General features: G+C 46.5%; 1 long non-coding RNA gene and 1 pseudogene across 7 annotated transcripts; both read right to left on the minus strand.

Moving 5' to 3' along the window:
- Positions 1–492: 492 nt before the first annotated feature.
- Positions 493–3,312, minus strand: LOC147260921 (palmitoyltransferase ZDHHC21-like; annotated as a pseudogene).
- A 439-nt stretch (positions 3,313–3,751) lies between these two features.
- Positions 3,752–18,472, minus strand: LOC147260922 (uncharacterized). 7 transcript variants are annotated; one of them, XR_015116057.1, is made up of 12 exons: positions 18,135–18,452; positions 17,550–17,623; positions 11,579–13,217; positions 10,811–10,881; positions 10,624–10,731; positions 10,419–10,546; positions 10,162–10,290; positions 9,905–10,034; positions 9,651–9,781; positions 9,365–9,434; positions 8,994–9,083; positions 3,752–3,794 (listed from the first exon to the last, which is right to left on the minus strand). It is a non-coding gene; the product is annotated as an uncharacterized LOC147260922 (long non-coding RNA). The 7 variants fall into 7 exon arrangements; XR_015116056.1 differs by lacking the exons at positions 3,752–3,794; positions 8,994–9,083 and having other exon boundaries at positions 9,131–9,434; positions 18,135–18,292; positions 18,401–18,472; XR_015116055.1 differs by lacking the exons at positions 3,752–3,794; positions 8,994–9,083 and having other exon boundaries at positions 9,131–9,434; positions 18,135–18,289; positions 18,401–18,460.
- Between the last annotated feature and the right edge of the window lie 759 nt (positions 18,473–19,231).

A 19,231-nucleotide genomic window follows, 5' to 3' on the forward strand; every position in this document is an offset into this window, starting at 1 on the left:
AACCTGAGAGAGCAAACTGCCAGGACCTCCCGTGACAGAGCTGGAAGGAAAACATTGAAATCCTCACTTGAGAAGGTGGGGCAGGAGAACTGGAGACAATGAGATGCTTTGTTATCAGGCTGTGTCATCTGTAGCTAGCAGCTAGGTAGCTTAGCTTAGCATATCAAACCAGAAGTGACAGGACTCACTCTCTGTTACTCCTGTTTAGAAGGATTCCACGGTGGGTTTCTGCAGTGGAACTCCCAATAAGAGATCAAATAGAACCGTTCCACAGTGGAACCCTGTCGCCCTGCACTGGAAACTGCTTTCAACCAATTCTACAGTCCAAAAGGTCTCAAGAGGTCAACACACTCACCGTCACCTGGGAGCTGAGCCGCTCTCTCAATCATGGTCGTGTCCTGTTGGGGGTAAAGGACAGTGGAAGATGAGACGTCATCTTACAAAATAAACGCCACCACAAAGTTGTTTCTTTAGGAGGAAAACGCACAACACAATCTGGAGCAGGAACGTTCAGCTGAAGAGGGAACAGAAGTCTGGAGGTGAGTAGGCAGGACTCAGAGAGGATGCCTGACATCTGGATGCAGGACAGGACGCTGATGCCAGCCAACATGAGGACGCTCAGGACTCCTGAGGCTCTCAGCTGACCCACTTCATGAACGTCTCCTGGTTTGGAAAACAGAAAACATCAGGAAGACCAACCCTGACGTGCACATTTCACGTCTCAAACGCCGCCGGTAGCTTCTGAACACATCTGGTCAGCAGAACCTGTTGACCTGAGGTCTTTCCTGCTGCATGTACCTGGTCTGGTGTGGCTACTGGCTGGAAATAGAAGCTGTGGCAGAAGAGCAGCAGCAGCGTGAGGAGACTGAGGACCAGCGCGTAGAGGCAGAGCTGCAGGAAGAGCCAGTGGTTGTCCTCTCCTACACAGTTGTTGATCCTGGAGGACAATGAACCCTTGAGATGACATCATCCACCTTTGTTGTGTTGACAGGACCCAACCTGCTGAATCTGAAGCTTTTGATACGTTTGTGTTTGGAACGCTGTTGACCTGCGTGTGTGTGTGTGTGTGTGTGTGTGTGTGTGTGTGTGTGTGTGTGTGTGTCCTCACCAGGGACAGTGCTGGTCCATCCTGAGTACCCAGTGGCCAAAACGCTGCAGTGGTGGGACCTTTTAGGCCTCATTGTCTCACATTTCCTGCACAGCGTCCAGTGCTGTTGCTCTGTGGCACAAAGAGAGAGAGCGATCAGCGGCGTTGTGGTGGTTCTGGCTCCAGCTGACGTGGTCACACACTCATGTAGCATTCAAGGAGGACTTTGGTCTGCTGACCAGTCCAGGAGGCTTCATTTTACCACATTTCCAATAACGCAGTGACAGAGACTCCTAACGGTGCCACTTGGTGAGCTGAACCACAAGCATATGAACCTTGAAAAGAAAGACTGATGAATGAAACAATGACATGTATGCATGGAACACATGGAGGAGAGGAACTAAGAGGCCATCTTGTCTGCGTCCTCACCAGAGGGAGGGATGAGGGTCCACAGGTGGACGGCCAGGATCTGAGGCTCGTACCAGGGCTGCCACACAGAGGGCCGATGCAATAAAATAAGCTGCAGAAGAAGAAACAACGTGTCATTCTGAGGTTTCTGATGTGATGACAAAGTGGAACGCTAGCAGTCAGAGACACTCACCAACAAGGACCGCCCCTGGAAGGTGTGCTTCCTTCTAGTGAGGAAGGAGTACCAGCTTGGGGATGACCATGGCGTTATACAGCCAGATTCCAACCAGCATGCTGAAGCACAGCCAGCCGGCAGGGTCCTTGACAAAGTGGGGCTTCATGGTGGTGGACTGATGGCTCTACCTGCTGCTACAACACAGGCTTGGGGTTTCTCCTCTGGAGCACACAAGGTTGAGATGGGTTTTCTAGCCCAGCCTGGAAGGCTCTCACACACTCGCCAGAATTCAGTTTCTTTGATGTGTCCTGAGATCAAAGACAGAATTCTAGGATCAAATACACTGGGAAAGCCCCCTGATGACATCATCAGGAATCTGACTTGGATCTGGTCCTCACCTGTACGTCAGCAGAGTGAACAGGAGGGGGCACAACAGACAGCCCTGTGGAAGAGGAGACGGTGTTGTGGATCCTGCCGCTCTGGGGTCTGTTGGTCTGTTTTTAACCTTCCTTTACCAAGCAGGAAGGTGGAGCAGATCTAGGATCAGTGGAGAAAGAGAGAAGGAGAGGGGGACAGAGAAAAAGACAGAGAATGGAGGAAGACAGAGAGACAGACGGAAAGAGAGGGACAGAGATAAAGAGGGAGAGAAAGGAGGAGATACTGATGGACAGACGGGGACGTGAGCAGGTGGAGCTACAGGTGGCAGCTGGAGCCTCTTCAGGTCTGCAGCCTCCTCCAGCAGCACCAGGATCTGGGATGAGGGGAGAAGAAGAGGAGTTAGTAACACGTATGAGGACAGGAGGAGGAGAGAGAAGCCCAGTGCATCATGGGAGATCCCAGCAGTCTGAGCCTATAGCAGCAGATCTAAGGGCCAGCCGAAGCAGTCCTGACTATAAGCCTGATCAACAAGGAGGTCTTAAGTCTGCTCTTAAACACAGAGAGGGGGTCTGAGTCCTTGACTGAAACTGGGAGATGGTTCCACAGGAGGGGAACCTTATAGCTGAAGGCTCTGGCTCCATTCTACTGTTAGAACTCTAGGAACCAGCAGGAATCCTGCATCCTGGGAGTGAAGGGTTCTAGCTGGATCATAGGGGACTAGGAGCTCTGTCAGGGATGAAGGAGCCTGCTTGTTGAGGACTTTGATGGTAGAAGAAGAATTTTAAATTCTGTTCTGAATTTGACAGGGAGCCATGCAGAGAAGCAGTCCAGGAAAGACCTGGTCTCTGCTACCAGTTCTAGTCAGGGGGGGAGCAGTGCTCTGGACCAGCTGGAGAGTCTGTGACAGAAAGTCAGGGAATTCTTCTAAGAACTCAGAATGAGGTGCAGGAGGACGGTACACCCCAGCAAGTAAGAGTGGTTTCTCTGCTTTCCAGTCTGGGGGGGAGAAGCTGACAGTCAGGCTCAAATGAATGAATCAACTGTCTGAAGGACTCTCAGATGCACCGGTGGTGTGCAGGTGTTCATGAGGATCAAAACACCTCCTCAATCAGGACCATCGTCAGCTCAGCCGCCTCCAGGCTTTGTTCTAGCAGCATCCTTCTGTGATGGGCCTCGGCTACTTGGGTGGTGTGTGCCATGTACCGGGCCCCTTTTCCCTTCTGGGCGGGAGTGACGTTGTTCGCCGCCTGTGTCTCTGCAGCCCTTGGGACTTCTTGACTGGTGGAAGGGTCGACCTCGTAGCTGTTGAAGGAGAGTGTGACATGAACACTGGATTAGAGATCTGTGAGCAGGGCTGAATACATGACAGGGTTGCCATGAACAGGCTGTGCATTTCTGTAGGGACGCACATATCCCAGAGTCCACCCATGTCATTTGTGACCTTGGGGTCCCATTCCAGCGCTGCCAATCAAAACGACTGACAAGACATTTTCTGGGAGCGAGTCCTGATGGGTCGGTCGTATGCATCGAACCACCGCGGGAACAAGAGAGACGGTGACTGGACTGTGACTCATTGTGAGCAATCGCTCCTACAACAAAAAGGCAGCTTGACTGCAAACACAAACTCACAGCATCCTCCTCCAACGACAAGGCCAATGTTGCAACCTGCACGGTTGCTGTTCGGTGTTTCTGGACGCCAATCACCACCCTGAGGGGACACCCCTTTGTGCTGACGTACTGGTCCACCTGTAAAACAGGGAGAGCTGATCAAGGCTACGTTTACAAAGAAGCAGGAGACAGCTCATCAAGGTAACAGTCACATTCATCTTACAGTCATTCCCTCCACGGCTCTTGGGCGCTGAAAATGCTGAAACACCACGACCGCCTCAAGGGAGGAGTGGGACGTGGTCTTCTCATTTTCTGAGATGGGTTGGTTTGTGATCAACTTCCCACACAGGAGATGGAGGACATCACACAGCTGTGCTGGGCAACCAGGAGACTTGTGGAAATAGGGGACGGGTGATCACCACTTTAGGGTGGTGGACCAAGCCCCCAGGAAGGACCTGAACCCTGACCCTATGGACTGAGGTCTATGCAGGGATGAGGAGGGAGAGCTGGAAGACGATCACACAGCTGTGCTGAGCAACCAGGAGACCTGTGTGGAAATAGGGGACGGTGTGTCCCAGGAAGGACCTGAACCCTGACCCTATGGACTGAGGTCTATGCAGGGATGAGGACGGAGAGCTGGAAGAAGATCACACAGCTGTGCTGAGCAACCAGGAGACATTTGTGGAAATAGGGGACGGTGTGTCCCAGGAAGGACCTGAACCCTGACCCTATGGACTGAGGTCTATGCAGGGATGAGGAGGGAGAGCTGGAAGACGATCACACAGCTGTGCTGAGCAACCAGGAGACCTGTGTGGAAATAGGGGACGGTGTGTCCCAGGAAGGACCTGAACCCTGACCCTATGGACTGAGGTCTGCTTCTCCAGCTCCCAGGTTCTCCACCTTCTTTTCTCAGGCTGCTTGTCATTGCCTGGACCAGGACCCAGGATCTCCATGACGTGCAGACACCATGCTGGTGGTTCAGCTGGGGAACCCTCCTGTTGGCCCCCATGTTTAGGACTTCCTGGGAGAGAGAGATTGGAAGCTTTCCTCTGATGTGTGATAGGTCTGATTTGAAGGAAGGCCAGGGAAAATAACCCAGGGAGCACCATGAAGGTTTGGCTGCTGCTACACCCCTGAACTCAGCTGAACATTGAGGCAGCTCTCACAGGTGCTGTTTGGGCCCAGAAAGTCCAGAATGGACCAGCTTGGTGTCTCTGGAGAGGTCAGACTTCCACCTTCACATGGAGCCCCAGCTCATTGCTCTAGGATCATGCTAGCTTTTAATCTCAAGAGGAACATGTGGACAACCCCAGACAGAGCCAATGTGCTCCAGTGTGCTGATATCTGGAGGCTTCACCCACTGTGGGACGTGAGACTCAGATGATCCCAGAGTGTGTGACACAAGGAAAAGCTTGGCGTTCTTGAGTGGTGTTTTCAGATGGAGTTCATGCCAAAATTCTACACTGCTGTGATTCCAACTGGCCTTTTTCTATTCATTTGGAGGGAGCAGCTGAGTGTGTCAGCGTCCGGCTGCCTCTCCTCTCACATCGAACACACATGCATTCTCCAGAGCTCAACTCAGGGGTGGAGCAGCAGCCCAACCTTCATGATGCTGCTGTGTTCTTCTCCCTGTCCTTCCTTCAAATTAAACCTCTCACACATCAGTTTTGGACTTTACTGAATGCTGCCCATCTGAAAGTGCAGACCTCCACGTTCCAGTTGGAAGACCCGGATGTACTTGTCACAAATGAATTCATGGCAGCCTGCATCTTCATCTCCAACTTTGTGTCCTTCTCCCTCCTGTATTTACCTGCTCAACCCTTGACAGGCTCCCGCTGCTTCAGCTCAAGATGCCGTCTCAGCTTTGCGGTGGATCGACTCAAGTGCGTCTTTTCTTTCTGAAACGCGGCGGCAAAGTTTGCTCAGAAATGGAAGGTTTTCGCCGTCCTCCTGGACTTTGTCCTAACTCATTCAAATGACCGTCCGACGCATCCCTGCTGGTTCGTTGAGTCCAGTTCCGTCTTGTCCGTGGGCTCCAACTCCACGCCGCTCCTGCCGCCTCCTCCATGCTGCTTTCTGTTTTGGTGACGTGCGCGGCGGAGCGACGCTGGTGGCTGCGTTGCCAGGTTGGGGTTTTTTCCGTGAAACATTAAGAGGTGTTTAGGGAGTTTTTTCAGGCTGAAATCTGGTACCCCACTGACCGAAGATGAACGAGAGAGCGAACCGTTCCCAGACACTAGATGGAAGGCGTTCACAGTCGCGTTCACTCGGCAGCAGGGCTGTACGTTCATTTCACGTTCCTCCGAAATATGAAGGCCCAACACTGCAAGTGAGTGTGGGAACCAGAGAAGTCTGGTGACCAGTGAATGGTTGAAGTGGAAACAGGCCAGGTTTGAGCCAGACTGAGTTGATGATGAATGAAATGAAGGAATGACAGAAGAGACTGGCTTCTTCAAAAGTCTTGGCTGACTGGTCCAACCACTGACAGGCAACATTTCCATCCTGAAGGAATCAAGTCACTCAGGTTGTGAGGAGGCAAAAGAAAACTTCTTCATGTCTGTCACAGAAGAAGCAAAAGGAACTGGAAAACCCATCTGGCAGAGCAGAAACCAACGAACTGGCAACCAAAGGAACAAAGCAAGGAATCAGAACTTCATGTTAGCAACCAACTGGTGAAACTGCTGCCATCTTGGTACTGATGTAGCAGGGTCAATTACACACTGACAGAAATGATTATTTTTATTAATTACACAAAATTGTAAATAGTTATATTGTAAACCGTTTACCTGACATGAGAGTGGAACGCATGTCGCGAAGCCCCTGTACCCCCCCACGTACCCTTCCGGGGGACACACTGCCCCTCATTGTGTGTCGTTCCCGCCTTCACCTCTTGCCCCTTTTGCCGCTGCATGCTACGGGAGAGGTAAGCAGCACTGTGGTCGGGAACCCGTATTTCTGTTTTGCATATTGTCCATCACATGGGGGCTGATATCTTTGTGTTGTCTCACTTGTTTCGGGGCTAACTCCATGCTATGTGTGACGAATGTATGTTTTTGCCTCGTTAATGCCAGGTATGTCTTTTAATATGTCAGGCTACTCTCTTGCCCCTTTTGCCGCTGCATGCTACGGGAGAGGGGCTAACTCCATGCTATGTGTGACGAATGTATGTTTTTGCCTCGTTAATGCCAGTGCCAAATAAAAGGAGATCGCCTCTGAGAAGTCCTGGTGTCCCGACGTGATTCATCACACAACGCAGAGATCCACACTGGTTACACTGAGTTCAAAAAACTCCTTCATAGAACCAGCTTCAGGGATCTCACAGCTTTCCACCACCCCAGCGGAATCACTACCCAATCGATAGTTGTCAGTGTTACCATGGTAGCAGAATTTGAAGTCAATGACATGATGAGTGAACTGAATAATTCTACAGGATGAGGAGGAACTGAATCTACATGTCAAGTCAAGTCAGGTTTATTTGTGTGGCACTAGACCAAACCAAAGTTCTGTCCTGACTCTGTCCAAGTAGAGCAGGTCCAGCACCTCCCTCCTTCAATGAACCTCCACCCAACAATTCTCCATCAGCAGCACATCCTGCAACAGCAGCCACCAGAACCTTCCTTTACCAGCAGGAAGGTGGAGCAGATCCAGGATCAGTGGGGACGTAGAGAGAGCAGGAGAGCAGGACAGAGACAAAGACAGAGAATGGAGGTAGACAGAGAGACAGAAGGAGAGAGAGGGACAGAGTTAAAGAGAGAGAGAAAGGAGGAGAGACTGATGGACAGAGACAAAGACAGAGAATGGAGGAAGACAGAGAGACAGAAGGAAAGAGAGGGACAGAGACAAAGACAGAGAATGGAGGAAGACAGAGAGACAGAAGGAAAGAGAGGGACAGAGATAAAGAGAGAGAGAAAGGACGAGAGACTGATGGACAGAGAATGGAGGAAGACAGAGGGAAAGAGGGACAGAGAAAGGAGGAGAGACTGATGGACAGAGACAAAGACAGAGAATGGAGGAAGACAGAGGGAAAGAGAGGGACAGAGAAAGGAGGAGAGACTGATGGACAGAGACAAAGACAGAGAATGGAGGAAGACAGACAGAAGGAAAGAGGGACAGAGATAAAGAGAGAAAGGAGGAGAGACTGATAGACAGACTGGGACGTGAGCAGGTGGAGCTACGGGTGGCAGCTGGAGCCTCTTCAGGTCTGTCAATCCACTTGACAGGTCACCAGTCCATGGCAGGGCCAACACATAGAGACAGACAACCATTGGCTCTCACAGCCACGCCTACGGTCAATTTAGAGTCTGGATTAACCTGGTCCCCTCTTGATGTCTTTGGACTGTGGGGGAAGCTGGAGTAGTAGTAGTAGTAGTAGTAGAGTCCATAGGAAGCGCAAAAGTGCTTCAGTCTGAAGTCTGTCTTCCTCCATTCTCTGTCTTTGTCTCTGTCCATCAGTCTCTCCTCCTTTCTCTCTCTCTTTATCTCTGTCCCTCTCTTTCCTTCTGTCTCTCTGTCTTCCTCCATTCTCTGTCTTTGTCTCTGTCCCTCTCTTTCCTTCTGTCTCTCTGTCTTCCTCCATTCTCTGTCTTTGTCTCTGTCCATCAGTCTCTCCTCCTTTCTCTCTCTCTTTATCTCTGTCCCTCTCTCTCCTTCTGTCTCTCTGTCTTCCTCCATTCTCTGTCCTTGTCTCTGTTCATCAGTCTCTCCTCCTTTCTCTCTCTCTTTATCTCTGTCCCTCTCTTTCCTTCTGTCTCTCTGTCTTCCTCCATTCTCTGTCTTTTTCTCTGTCCTGCTCTCTCTCCGTCCCCACTGATCCTGGATCTGCTCCACCTTCCTGCTGGTAAAGGAAGGTTCTGGTGGCTGCTGTTTCAGGATGTGCTGCTGATGGAGAATTGTTGGGTGGAGGTTCATTGAAGGAGGGAGGTGCTGGACCTGCTCTACATGGACAGAGTCAGGACAGAACTTTGGTTGAGGTCTGGTGCCACACAAATAAACCTGACCTGACTCTTTCTGTTGCAGACTGTATTTTAGAACTGACAGATAAAACCAGAACCATCCATCGTCATCTTCCGCTTATTCCTACACATTAAGGGTCGCGGGGGGGCTGGAGCCTATCCCAGCGTCAATGGGCGAAAGGCGGGGTTCACCCTGGACAGGTCGCCAGTCCATTGCAGGGCCAACATAGAGAGACGAACAACCATTCACACTCACATTCACACCTACGGTCAATTTAGAGAATCAATCATCCCCTCGTCCCCAAATTGATGTCTTTGGACGGTGGGAGGAAGCTGGAGTACCAGAGGGAACCCACACAGGCACAGGGAGAACATGGAGACTCACACAGAAAGATCCCACGCTTGAGCAGGGACTCGAACCCGGAACCTTCTTGCTGTGAGGCCACAGTGCTAACCACTGCACCACCGTGCAGCCCTAAAACCAGAACCATAGAAGGATAAATCAATGAATCCTTAGGAGGATGAAAAAGGATGGAGAACGTAGTGAAATGAAGGAAGAACGTTTATTTAAATAAATAAACTTTTGAATGAAAGGATAAAAAGTCCACCAATGAAACAAACAACTAAAGGCACTGTCAAAACAAAAGATAAAAAGAAAAACCCAACAAATTCTCAGTGAAATTAAAAACCAAACAACCAACAAATGAAGGAGTGTCAACAAGTAAAGCCACTCAGCAGCGGTGGTCTTTATCCTACTGGTTCCAAATGGCACTGCTGCCTCCTTTGGTCCTTGTCAGGAAGGAACCTCCCAGCTTTCACAGCCTCCCTGTAGGAGAACCGAACCTGTCAGTTGAGCAGCCCTCAGGCCTGAGTGGTTGTTCAAGGCTGCCTGGCTGCAAGGGCCTGTCGAGCTGTGGCTCCGGGACCGTCGACAAATTATGAGGCTTCCTCTTTATGTCTGCTCATTTGAGGAGCGCTGAAAATGGACAAACTTCATATGGAAGCTAAGACGGACCTGGGAGCATCTTCCATGTCTACCTACCATCCCCGCACAGAGCTCAGTCCATAGGGTCAGGGTGCGGGTCCTTCCCTAGGGGACCGGTCCACCACCCAAAGATGATGGACCACACTCTCCCCTATTTCCACACACGCCCCCTGGTTGCCTGGTCTGGCCTGGAAACAAATCAGAAGAAAGAATGGAAGACAATCAGACAAACACTGAAGAAGAACCAGTCAGTCATACCAGGACCAGGTAGTCCCAGCACAGCTGTGTGAGCATCTTCCATGTCTACCTACCATCCCCGCACAGAGCTCAGTCCATAGGGTCAGGGTTCAGGTCCTTCCAAGAGGCCTGGTCCAACACCTTCGGGTCATCGACCACACTCTCCCCTATTTCCACACATGTCTCCTGGTTGCCTGGTCTGACCTGGAAACAAGTGGACACAATCAGGGCAGGGAAGACAATCAGACAAACACTGAAGAAGGACCAGTGAGTCATACCAGGACCAGGTAGTCCCAGCACAGCTGTGTGAGCATCTTCCATGTCTACCTACCATCCATGCACAGAGCTCAGTCCATAGGGTCAGGGTGAAGGTCCTTCCATAGGGGACCGGTCCAACACCTTCGGGTCATCGACCACACTCTCCCCTATTTCCAGACGTCTCCTGGTTGCCTGGTCTGACCTGGAAAAGAGTGGACACAATCAGAGCAGGGAAGACAATCAGACAAAACACTGAAGAAGGACCAGTCAGTCATACCAGGACCAGGTAGTCCCAGCACAACTGTGTTAGCATCTTCCATGTCAACCTACCATCCCCGCACAGAGCTCAGTCCATAGGGTCAGGGTGCAGGTCCTTCCGTAGGGGACAGGTCCACCACCCAAAGATGGTGGATCACACTCTTCCCTATTTCTACGTCTCCTGGTTGCCTGGTCTGGCCCTGACACGAGTGGACACAATCAGGGCAGGGAAGACAATCAGACTGGTGGGAAACACACTAAGGGGAAGGGAAGTTACCAGAAATGAGAGCAGAGTTCAATTTCAATATAAAACCGGGAGCCAGGAGACAAGACAGACAGAAGGCCAACCAAGAACACCGCTAGGGCATGGATGTGACATTGCCGTCTGGGGAGGGAAGGGACAAAGGTTCTTCTTGAGATTTGTCCTCAGTGTTTCACCTTTTTTCTGATGTTGAGTTGCTTACCTCAGAACCTTTATGAAGGGGTGAGTCACATGGAATCTTGGGGAGCCTGGTGCTGTCTTGTGTCTGATTTCCTGCACGCATGAGACCGGAAACGGATGCACGATCCGCATTTAGTCACAACAGAAACCTGCCACTGTCTTCATAAAAACCCATGAATGTGTTTTTATGTGTGTCAGTTTGTGTTTCTCACACACACACACACACACACACACACACACACACACACACACACACACACACACACACACACACACACACACACACACACACACACACACACACACACACACACACACACACACACACACACACACACACACACACACACACACACACACACACACACACACACACACACACGGGCGGCATGGCTCAGGGGTAAAGTGGCTGTCTAGCAACCAAAGGGTTGCTGGTTCGATTCTCGACCCCGGTGACCATGTCCAAGTGTCCTTGAGCAAAATACTGCTCCTGATGAGTAGGTTGGCACCTTGCATGGCAGCCTCCCCCATCAGTGTGTGTGTGTGTGTGTGTGTGAAAGGGTGAATGAGACGACACTAAAGCACTTTGAGTGCCGCTAAGGTAGAAAAGCGCTCTATAAAATTGAGTCCATTCACACACGCAAGTGAAGGACAGGTACCGGTCAGAGAAGGCTAGCAACTTTCTTTAGCAACCAGTTTGAGCGCTGTGTCGTAGCACAGAGGAGCAATCCTGGTTCAAATTAATCTAACATGACACAAACCTGATGGCTCTGGGGGGTTCATCTCTTACCTGACACAGTTGGTCACCCCCCCCCCCCCCCCATTCCTCCACCAGTCCTGCTGATGCTACCGCACTGATCAAGGTCAGGTGAAAAAAGAGAGGAAGAAGAGACAGCTTTGTTTTGAACAAAGAGGACATACGGCGCGTCTGTTTGGACATGACTAGAGATGGGAGATGGCCCGTGAAGAAAGGTATGGACGTGAGAGATGAGGGCCGGTAAACCTCTGCAGCTAGAAAAGACAGGATGTGGGGGGGGGGGGCAGCCTGCAGCCTGCAGCAGCAATCACTCATCTCCTCCTCAACATCAAACAGGTAACTGTAACAGTGGAGAATGCACAGGATAACAGTCAGAATCATCTGAACTGCCCAAGTCTGGAGGACGAAGATGTCAGTGCGGGATCAAGAGAGGATCCTGCTCAACACCACTGCTACCGAGGAGGCCAACTGTGCTGGTGCTGAGACGGACACCTGCTGAACTTACAAATGAGGATCCTGTCTCCCTCCTCACTGCTGAACTGGAAAGACAGACAGGAATTCTGAAAATGGTGTCAACGACAGTACGATCCCTCACTCTGCACAGTGGAATGTTCATTTAGAGACAGAGCATTTCAGCTGAAGTCAGGGGTGGAGCAGCAGCCAACCTTCATGGTGCTCCCTGTGTGATTGTCCCTGGCCTTCCTTCAAACCAAGCCTGTCACCATCGGCGGAAAGCTTCCAAGCTCACCTTTCCAGCAATAATCAGCTGCTGCTGCTGCCACAAACTGAGAGCGGTCAACCTCTGCCATACTGGAGCCCGTTCACTGCGGCTGGAATGAGGTGTTCCATTTTTGTGGTTAGCCAAGACCTGTGGAACCTGTCGTTCAATGTCCGGACGAGTTCACCGTGAAAACAGCACGTTGTGGTGTTTTTCCCGAGCGTGGTAGGCCTCATGTCCGAGTCACCTATAATGAGCGTTGTTATGTGTTCTCATGCCAGAGCACTAGCATCACCTTGCGTTAGCTTGGGCTTCGGTTGCCATGACCGTGCCGTGTCAGAACAGATTTAATGACCATTTAATTAGGGCCCAACAATGAATTATAATTTGATCACAATCACAACACAGCCTGCTGCAACTTTCAAATGGCAGGAGGTGCAACATTTGTTAAAGGTGAAATGTCTATCAAATCCCAGGGTAAACCAAATGTTGTGGTGCTGCAGACGTGTCCTGCCTCCTCACTGGGTTGAACAGACTTGAGGAAACCTCTTTATTTAGTCCAGACCCTGCAAAAGTCCCACCAGAATCCCTTTGATGTTTTTACTGAGAATAATGATGTAAAATGTACCATTCCCTCTCACACTGCAGATCCTATCCCAGTGTCAGTCTCTGTCACATCAATCACAGTGAGATACTTCTTCAAGATGGTTCAGCCGACACTTAACGCAGTCAACCAGGACATTCCCAGTGCTCCATCTGCTTTTTCTTGGCCCTGTATATTGAAAAATAGGTGCTGTAGCTGACTAACATGGGTGCTGCTGGGCCGCTTCTTCTTCTCCTCTCTCCCTCTCCTGCCACCACCTCTGTCTCCAGCAAGATGGAGCCATCTCTTTGTGTCTGCCTCCACCTCCTGGGCCGTTGCAGCTGCTGTTAAGGCCTTGTTTCTGACTGTTTCTAAAGATGGAGACAACAGTTCAGCTGTGGATAAATTACACACGGTGCTGAGAAATGGCCAGCTGCATGCTACCGTATTGACCCTAATATAAGGTGAGGATTTTTTCCATTAGTCAATCTAAAGTAAGGCTGTCCTATATCCAGGGTCTAGACTTGTCAATGGTTCCCACACATACTGGACTTGTGCAGTCTGCCCAGGTATCTTATGACTGATTGGTAAAATCCAAATTCTATTTTTTCAAATTAATACACCTGACATAACTGTACATTATTATGTCATAGGGTGGCAGTGGCGGCGCCACAACATCTATCCAGGGGGTGCATGAGGCTTATAGTGGGGGGCGGCACACCAAATTACTGCCAAGTGACAACGTAGTGGCGCCGACTAGTGGTGAAGGTGAAGACACCAGCGCATTCTCATTGCTGACTAAAAATAGGACTAAAAACACAAGGACTAATGATTTAGGGGTGGCTAAATAAATGCAAAGACACGTAGCTTTACATCGTCCAACATATTTAGGACTGTATCCACAGTGCTTAGCCAGGATTCATGGAGAGGAGAAAAGGTGGAGGTGCGGCTGAGGGTGTCCCAGCAGTGAACAACAGCGGCCACGTTTCCCTGGGTGGAGGTTCCAGTGTTCCAAAGATAAATGAATGGACGTGAAACACTGCCACTCCCGCACAAAAACCCCAAGTGCTCACAGCAGCACCATTTTAGCATTCAAGAAGTGTGTGCTAACGAGCTATCACATCAACACTACTTCGGTAAAGTTGGAAAGATATTGGCAGATTCGAACTTCCGAGATCAATAGCGCGCAATCGAAACGTTATTAAAATACAAACGATGCATCTATGCTATTGTAGTTATGCAGACAATGGGCTACAAACGCAATTTAACCGAAATGAGGCATCTTTTGCATTCGACAAATAACATTGTTTTCTAAGTGCAGCGGACGGAGAGGCAAGAGCGCAGGGACCGTCTACAAAGTGCAGCACCGAAAGGAAAAGTATTCAATAATGTCACAATTACACAGTGTAGTATCACCAAATTCAGATCAACCATCAAGGGTCTGCTACTGGTTATACTACAACACTTGGTTTGGGAAAACTGCTTTTGAACATTTTTGGGTTATATTATTATTGTTTTGATGGAATTATTGTTCAATAACTTCAATATTACACAGTGTAGTATCACCAAATTCAGATCAACCATCATGGGTGTGCTACAGGCTATACTACAACACTTGGTTTGGGAAAACTGCTTTTGTACATTTTTGGGTTATATAATTATTATTTTTATGGAATTATTGTTCAATAACGTCACAATTACACAGTGTAGTATCACCAAATTCAGATCAACCATCAATGGTGTGCTACTGGTTATACTACAACACTTGGTTTGGGAAAACTGCTTTTGTACATTTTTGGGTTATATAATTATTATTTTTATGGAATTATTGTTCAATAACTTCATTATTACACAGTGTAGTATCACCAAATTCAGATCAACCATCATGGGTGTGCTACTGGCTATACTACAACACTTGGTTTGGGAAAACTGTTTTTGTACATTTTTGGGTTATATTATTATTATTTTTATGGAATTATTGTTCAATAACTTCATTATTACACAGTGTAGTATCACCAAATTCAGATCAACCATCATGGGTGTGTTACTGGTTATACTACGACACTTGGTTTGGGAAAACTGCTTTTGAACATTTTTGGGTTATATTATTATTATTTTTATGGAATTATTGTTCAATAACTTCATTATTACACAGTGTAGTATCACCAAATTCAGATCAACCATCATGGGTGTGCTACTGGTTATACTACAACACTTGGTTTGGGAAAACTGCTTTTGTACATTTTTGGGTTATATAATTATTATTTTTATGGAATTATTGTTCAATAACTTCATTATTACACAGTGTAGTATCACCAAATTCAGATCAACCATCATGGGTGTGCTACAGGCTATACTACAACACTTGGTTTGGGAAAACTGCTTTTGTACATTTTTGGGTTATATAATTATTATTTTTATGGAATTATTGTTTAATAACGTCACAATTACACACTGTAGTATCACCAAATTCAGATCAACCATCAATGGTGTGCTACTGGTTATACTACAACACTTGGTTTGGGAAAACTGCTTTTGTACATTTTTGGGTTATATAATTATTATTTTTATGGAATTATTGTTCAATAACTTCATTATTACACAGTGTAGTATCACCAAATTCAGATCAACCATCATGGGTGTGTTACTGGTTATACTACAACACTTGGTTTGGGAAAACTTCTTTTTTACATTTTTGGGTTATATTATTATTGTTTTTATGGAATTATTGTTCAATAACTTCATTATTACACAGTGTAGTATCACCAAATTCAGATCAACCATCATGGGTGTGTTACTGGTTATACTACAACACTTGGTTTGGGATAACTGCTTTTGTAAATTTTTGGGTAATGTAATTATTATTTTGATGGAATTATTGTTCAATAACTTCATTATTACACAGTGTAGTATCACCAAATTCAAATCAACCATCAAGGGTGTGCTACTGGCTATACTACAACACTTGGTTTGGGAAAACTGCTTTTGTACATTTTTGGGTTATATAATTATTATTTTTATGGAATTATTGTTCAATAACTTCATTATTACACAGTGTAGTATCACCAAATTCAGGTCGACCATCAAGGGTGAGCTACTGGTTATACTACAACACTTGGTTTAGGAAAACTGCTTTTGTACATTTTTGGGTTATATAATTATTATTTTTATGGAATTATTGTTCAATAACTTCATTATTACACAGTGTAGTATCACCAAATTCAGATCAACCATCATGGGTGTGCTACTGGTTATACTACAACACTTGGTTTGGGAAAACTGCTTTTGAACATTTTTGGGTTATATTATTATTGTTTTTATGGAATTATTGTTCAATAACTTCATTATTACACACTGTAGTATCACCAAATTCAGGTCGACCATCAAGGGTGAGCTACTGGTTATACTACAACACTTGGTTTGGGAAAACTGCTTTTGTACATTTTTGGGTAATATAATTTTAGTTTTATGGAATTATTGTTCAATAACTTCATTATTACACAGTGTAGTATCACCAAATTCAGATCAACCATCATGGGTGTGCTACTGGCTATACTACAACACTTGGTTTGGGAAAACTGCTTTTGTACATTTTTGGGTTATATAATTATTATTTTTATGGAATTATTGTTCAATAACTTCATTATTACACACTGTAGTATCACCAAATTCAGGTCGACCATCAAGGGTGAGCTACTGGTTATACTACAACACTTGGTTTGGGAAAACTGCTTTTTTATATTTTTGGGTAATATAATTATTAGTTTTATGGAATTATTGTTCAATAACGTCACAATTACACACTGTAGTATCACCAAATTCAGATCAACCATCAAGGGTGTGCTACTGGCTATACTACAACACTTGGTTTGGGAAAACTGCTTTTGTACATTTTTGGGTTATATAATTATTATTTTTATGGAATTATTGTTCAATAACTTCATTATTACACACTGTAGTATCACCAAATTCAGATCAACCATCATGGGTGTGTTACTGGTTATACTACAACACTTGGTTTGGGAAAACTGCTTTTGTACATTTTTGGGTTATATAATTATTATTTTTATGGAATTATTGTTCAATAACTTCATTATGACACAGTGTAGTATCACCAAATTCAGATCAACCATCATGGGTGTGTTACTGGTTATACTACAACACTTGGTTTGGGAAAACTGCTTTTGTACATTTTTGGGTTATATAATTATTAATTTTATGGAATTATTGTTTGGGATTTTTTCACATTTGTAACCCAGGCCCGCACCTCAGTACTCTTAGGCCCAATGTCTGTTTTGTTTTATAAGAATGAACACAAACATGCCTGCGCTCGGCCACTGTGCTCGAGTCTGCTTGAGAAGCTGGTCTCCGGCTTGAATCGTTAACTCAGGAATGGAATACTGGAGATGTGAATGCATCTGTTTGACAAATAATATGAGATAGAGATATTCTTTCTCCCTCTATATTTCCCTTCTTTAACTCAACTACTTTTTACATTCAACAAGAGGCACAAATTTGTCACAGATTTCTTCAAAGCTTGGCCTTGCAAAAGGCAGTGGTGCCTCAGCACCAAACAGGCCGAATAGTTGATCACTGTGATATCTAAGGAGTCAGATTTTGTTTGCTCCAAAGAAGAGAAACAACATGTACAGTATATATTGTGGCCATTGACAGACATTTGCGTTAAGTCAGGCAATACATACATTGCATGTCTTGAAGAACTGGGAGTCATCTTCTCGTAGGTATGAAGGGAGAGCATGTGCATATCACGCTGTTCCTTTATCAAAAGCAGGAGGAGATAAAAGTCATTTTAATTTGGGGGAAGCGACAGGAAGCTTAACATTGCAGCACTTGTCTGCAGCATCTCAAAACCAAGACAGTACATGACCTAGAGAGAATGAAGTTTAACTTCCAAAAAATCACAAAGATGGTTTAAGCTGACAAGAATTGTTTACTATTGCATCACTGTTGTATTATTTGAAAGAAAAACATCTATCTAAATTTGTCTTTAAACAGCTTTTTTAAACCTTAGAGGAAAAAAAAACCAACCGACATCCTATTTTGAAAGAAAACATGTTATTAGGAATGCTTCAACTTTGTCACTTTGACGATTACTTTATGTCCTCTCAGACCTTCGCACGCGGATAGAAACATTACCTGCAACACACCAAGTGACAGGTATTACTCCGCCACCGCCCACATAAACCTGCGCGGTACTATTCTTTGTCTTAATAACACTGCTGTGTCTTTCAACAGACAAGAGACGTTTAAGAAACATTCATACTCACCACAGAAGAGCGCTTAGCATTAGGAGAAGTCCCAGGCTCAGAACAATGCAGCTGACCGAGTGGATGATAATGGCCTCAGTCGCAAGCACGACCACGAACTACCATCTTTGCTAGCTTGCAAAGGCGGCAAGTGCCCCAAATTGACTTATCCAATTCTGCTGTCGTCAAAACCACAAGAACACAAAATATTCCTTTTCTGTGCACCGACTACAGCATTGATACACTGGGTCCTTGTAAAAAAAAAAAAAAATTGTTTGTCTTGTCACCTTAACTTGCTAAATAATCCGTCAGTCTCTGCCAGGTTCAGCCGTTGAGAAGTCAAATTGCGCCGGATGAGACCGCGCGGTGACGCCCATGACGTCACCACGCAGCGTTCTGCCATTTACTGAAAAGATATCATTGAATGACAGCCATTAACTCAATAGTACTGATGTACTTCAAATTAAAAATGCATTACTCATTCAGAAAACTCAATAGTTTATAGTTTTTTAAACTAAAAATCTGCTTTTGAGTTACCTGACCTCAATGACTTTGAGTTAGTAATACACGACTATAGTCTGCTTTTAAACTCTGTGAAGGTAATGCCTTCTTTGCTTTTAGTTCTGTGTTTGGCAAATGGCTTGTACGACTCTGGAAGCCCTTTCAGGATCATGGCTATTATTAGTCCGTCACCAGTAGTTTCCTTCGCATTCCTCAGAGATGTCACTGCTTTCTCAGCTCGGATGATGTACTCTGTTACCGTTTCTTCAGACATCTTCAATGAGGTTAGTTCGGAGTAAAGCGCTATGATCCTTGGCTTACCATCACTCGCGTAATGTTCTTGTAATATTTTGAGTGCTTTTCTGCCGTCGTCAGTCGCATCTCTCATTACCAACGATAGGCTCTTATCGTTGAGAAACTGTATTAGCTCTGCGTAGCATTCTTCACTTTTGTCTGCATCTGGCTCTTCGTTTGGTGGTTTAAGTATTGTGTCCTTCAGTCCTAGCTTCCTCAAGTGTCCAAGAAGCTTAACTTGCCAACGTTCGAAGTTGTTTTCATCTCCATCGAAGACTAGCCTTTGCCATCTTCCTCCACTTGCACCGCGCCTGGCCCATAAC

Source organism: Aulostomus chinensis, chromosome 5, assembly GCF_037954235.1.
Source record: "Aulostomus chinensis isolate RoL2024-O1b breed Wild chromosome 5, RoL_Achi_v1.0, whole genome shotgun sequence".
NCBI classification, from domain to species: Eukaryota; Metazoa; Chordata; class Actinopteri; order Syngnathiformes; family Aulostomidae; genus Aulostomus; species Aulostomus chinensis.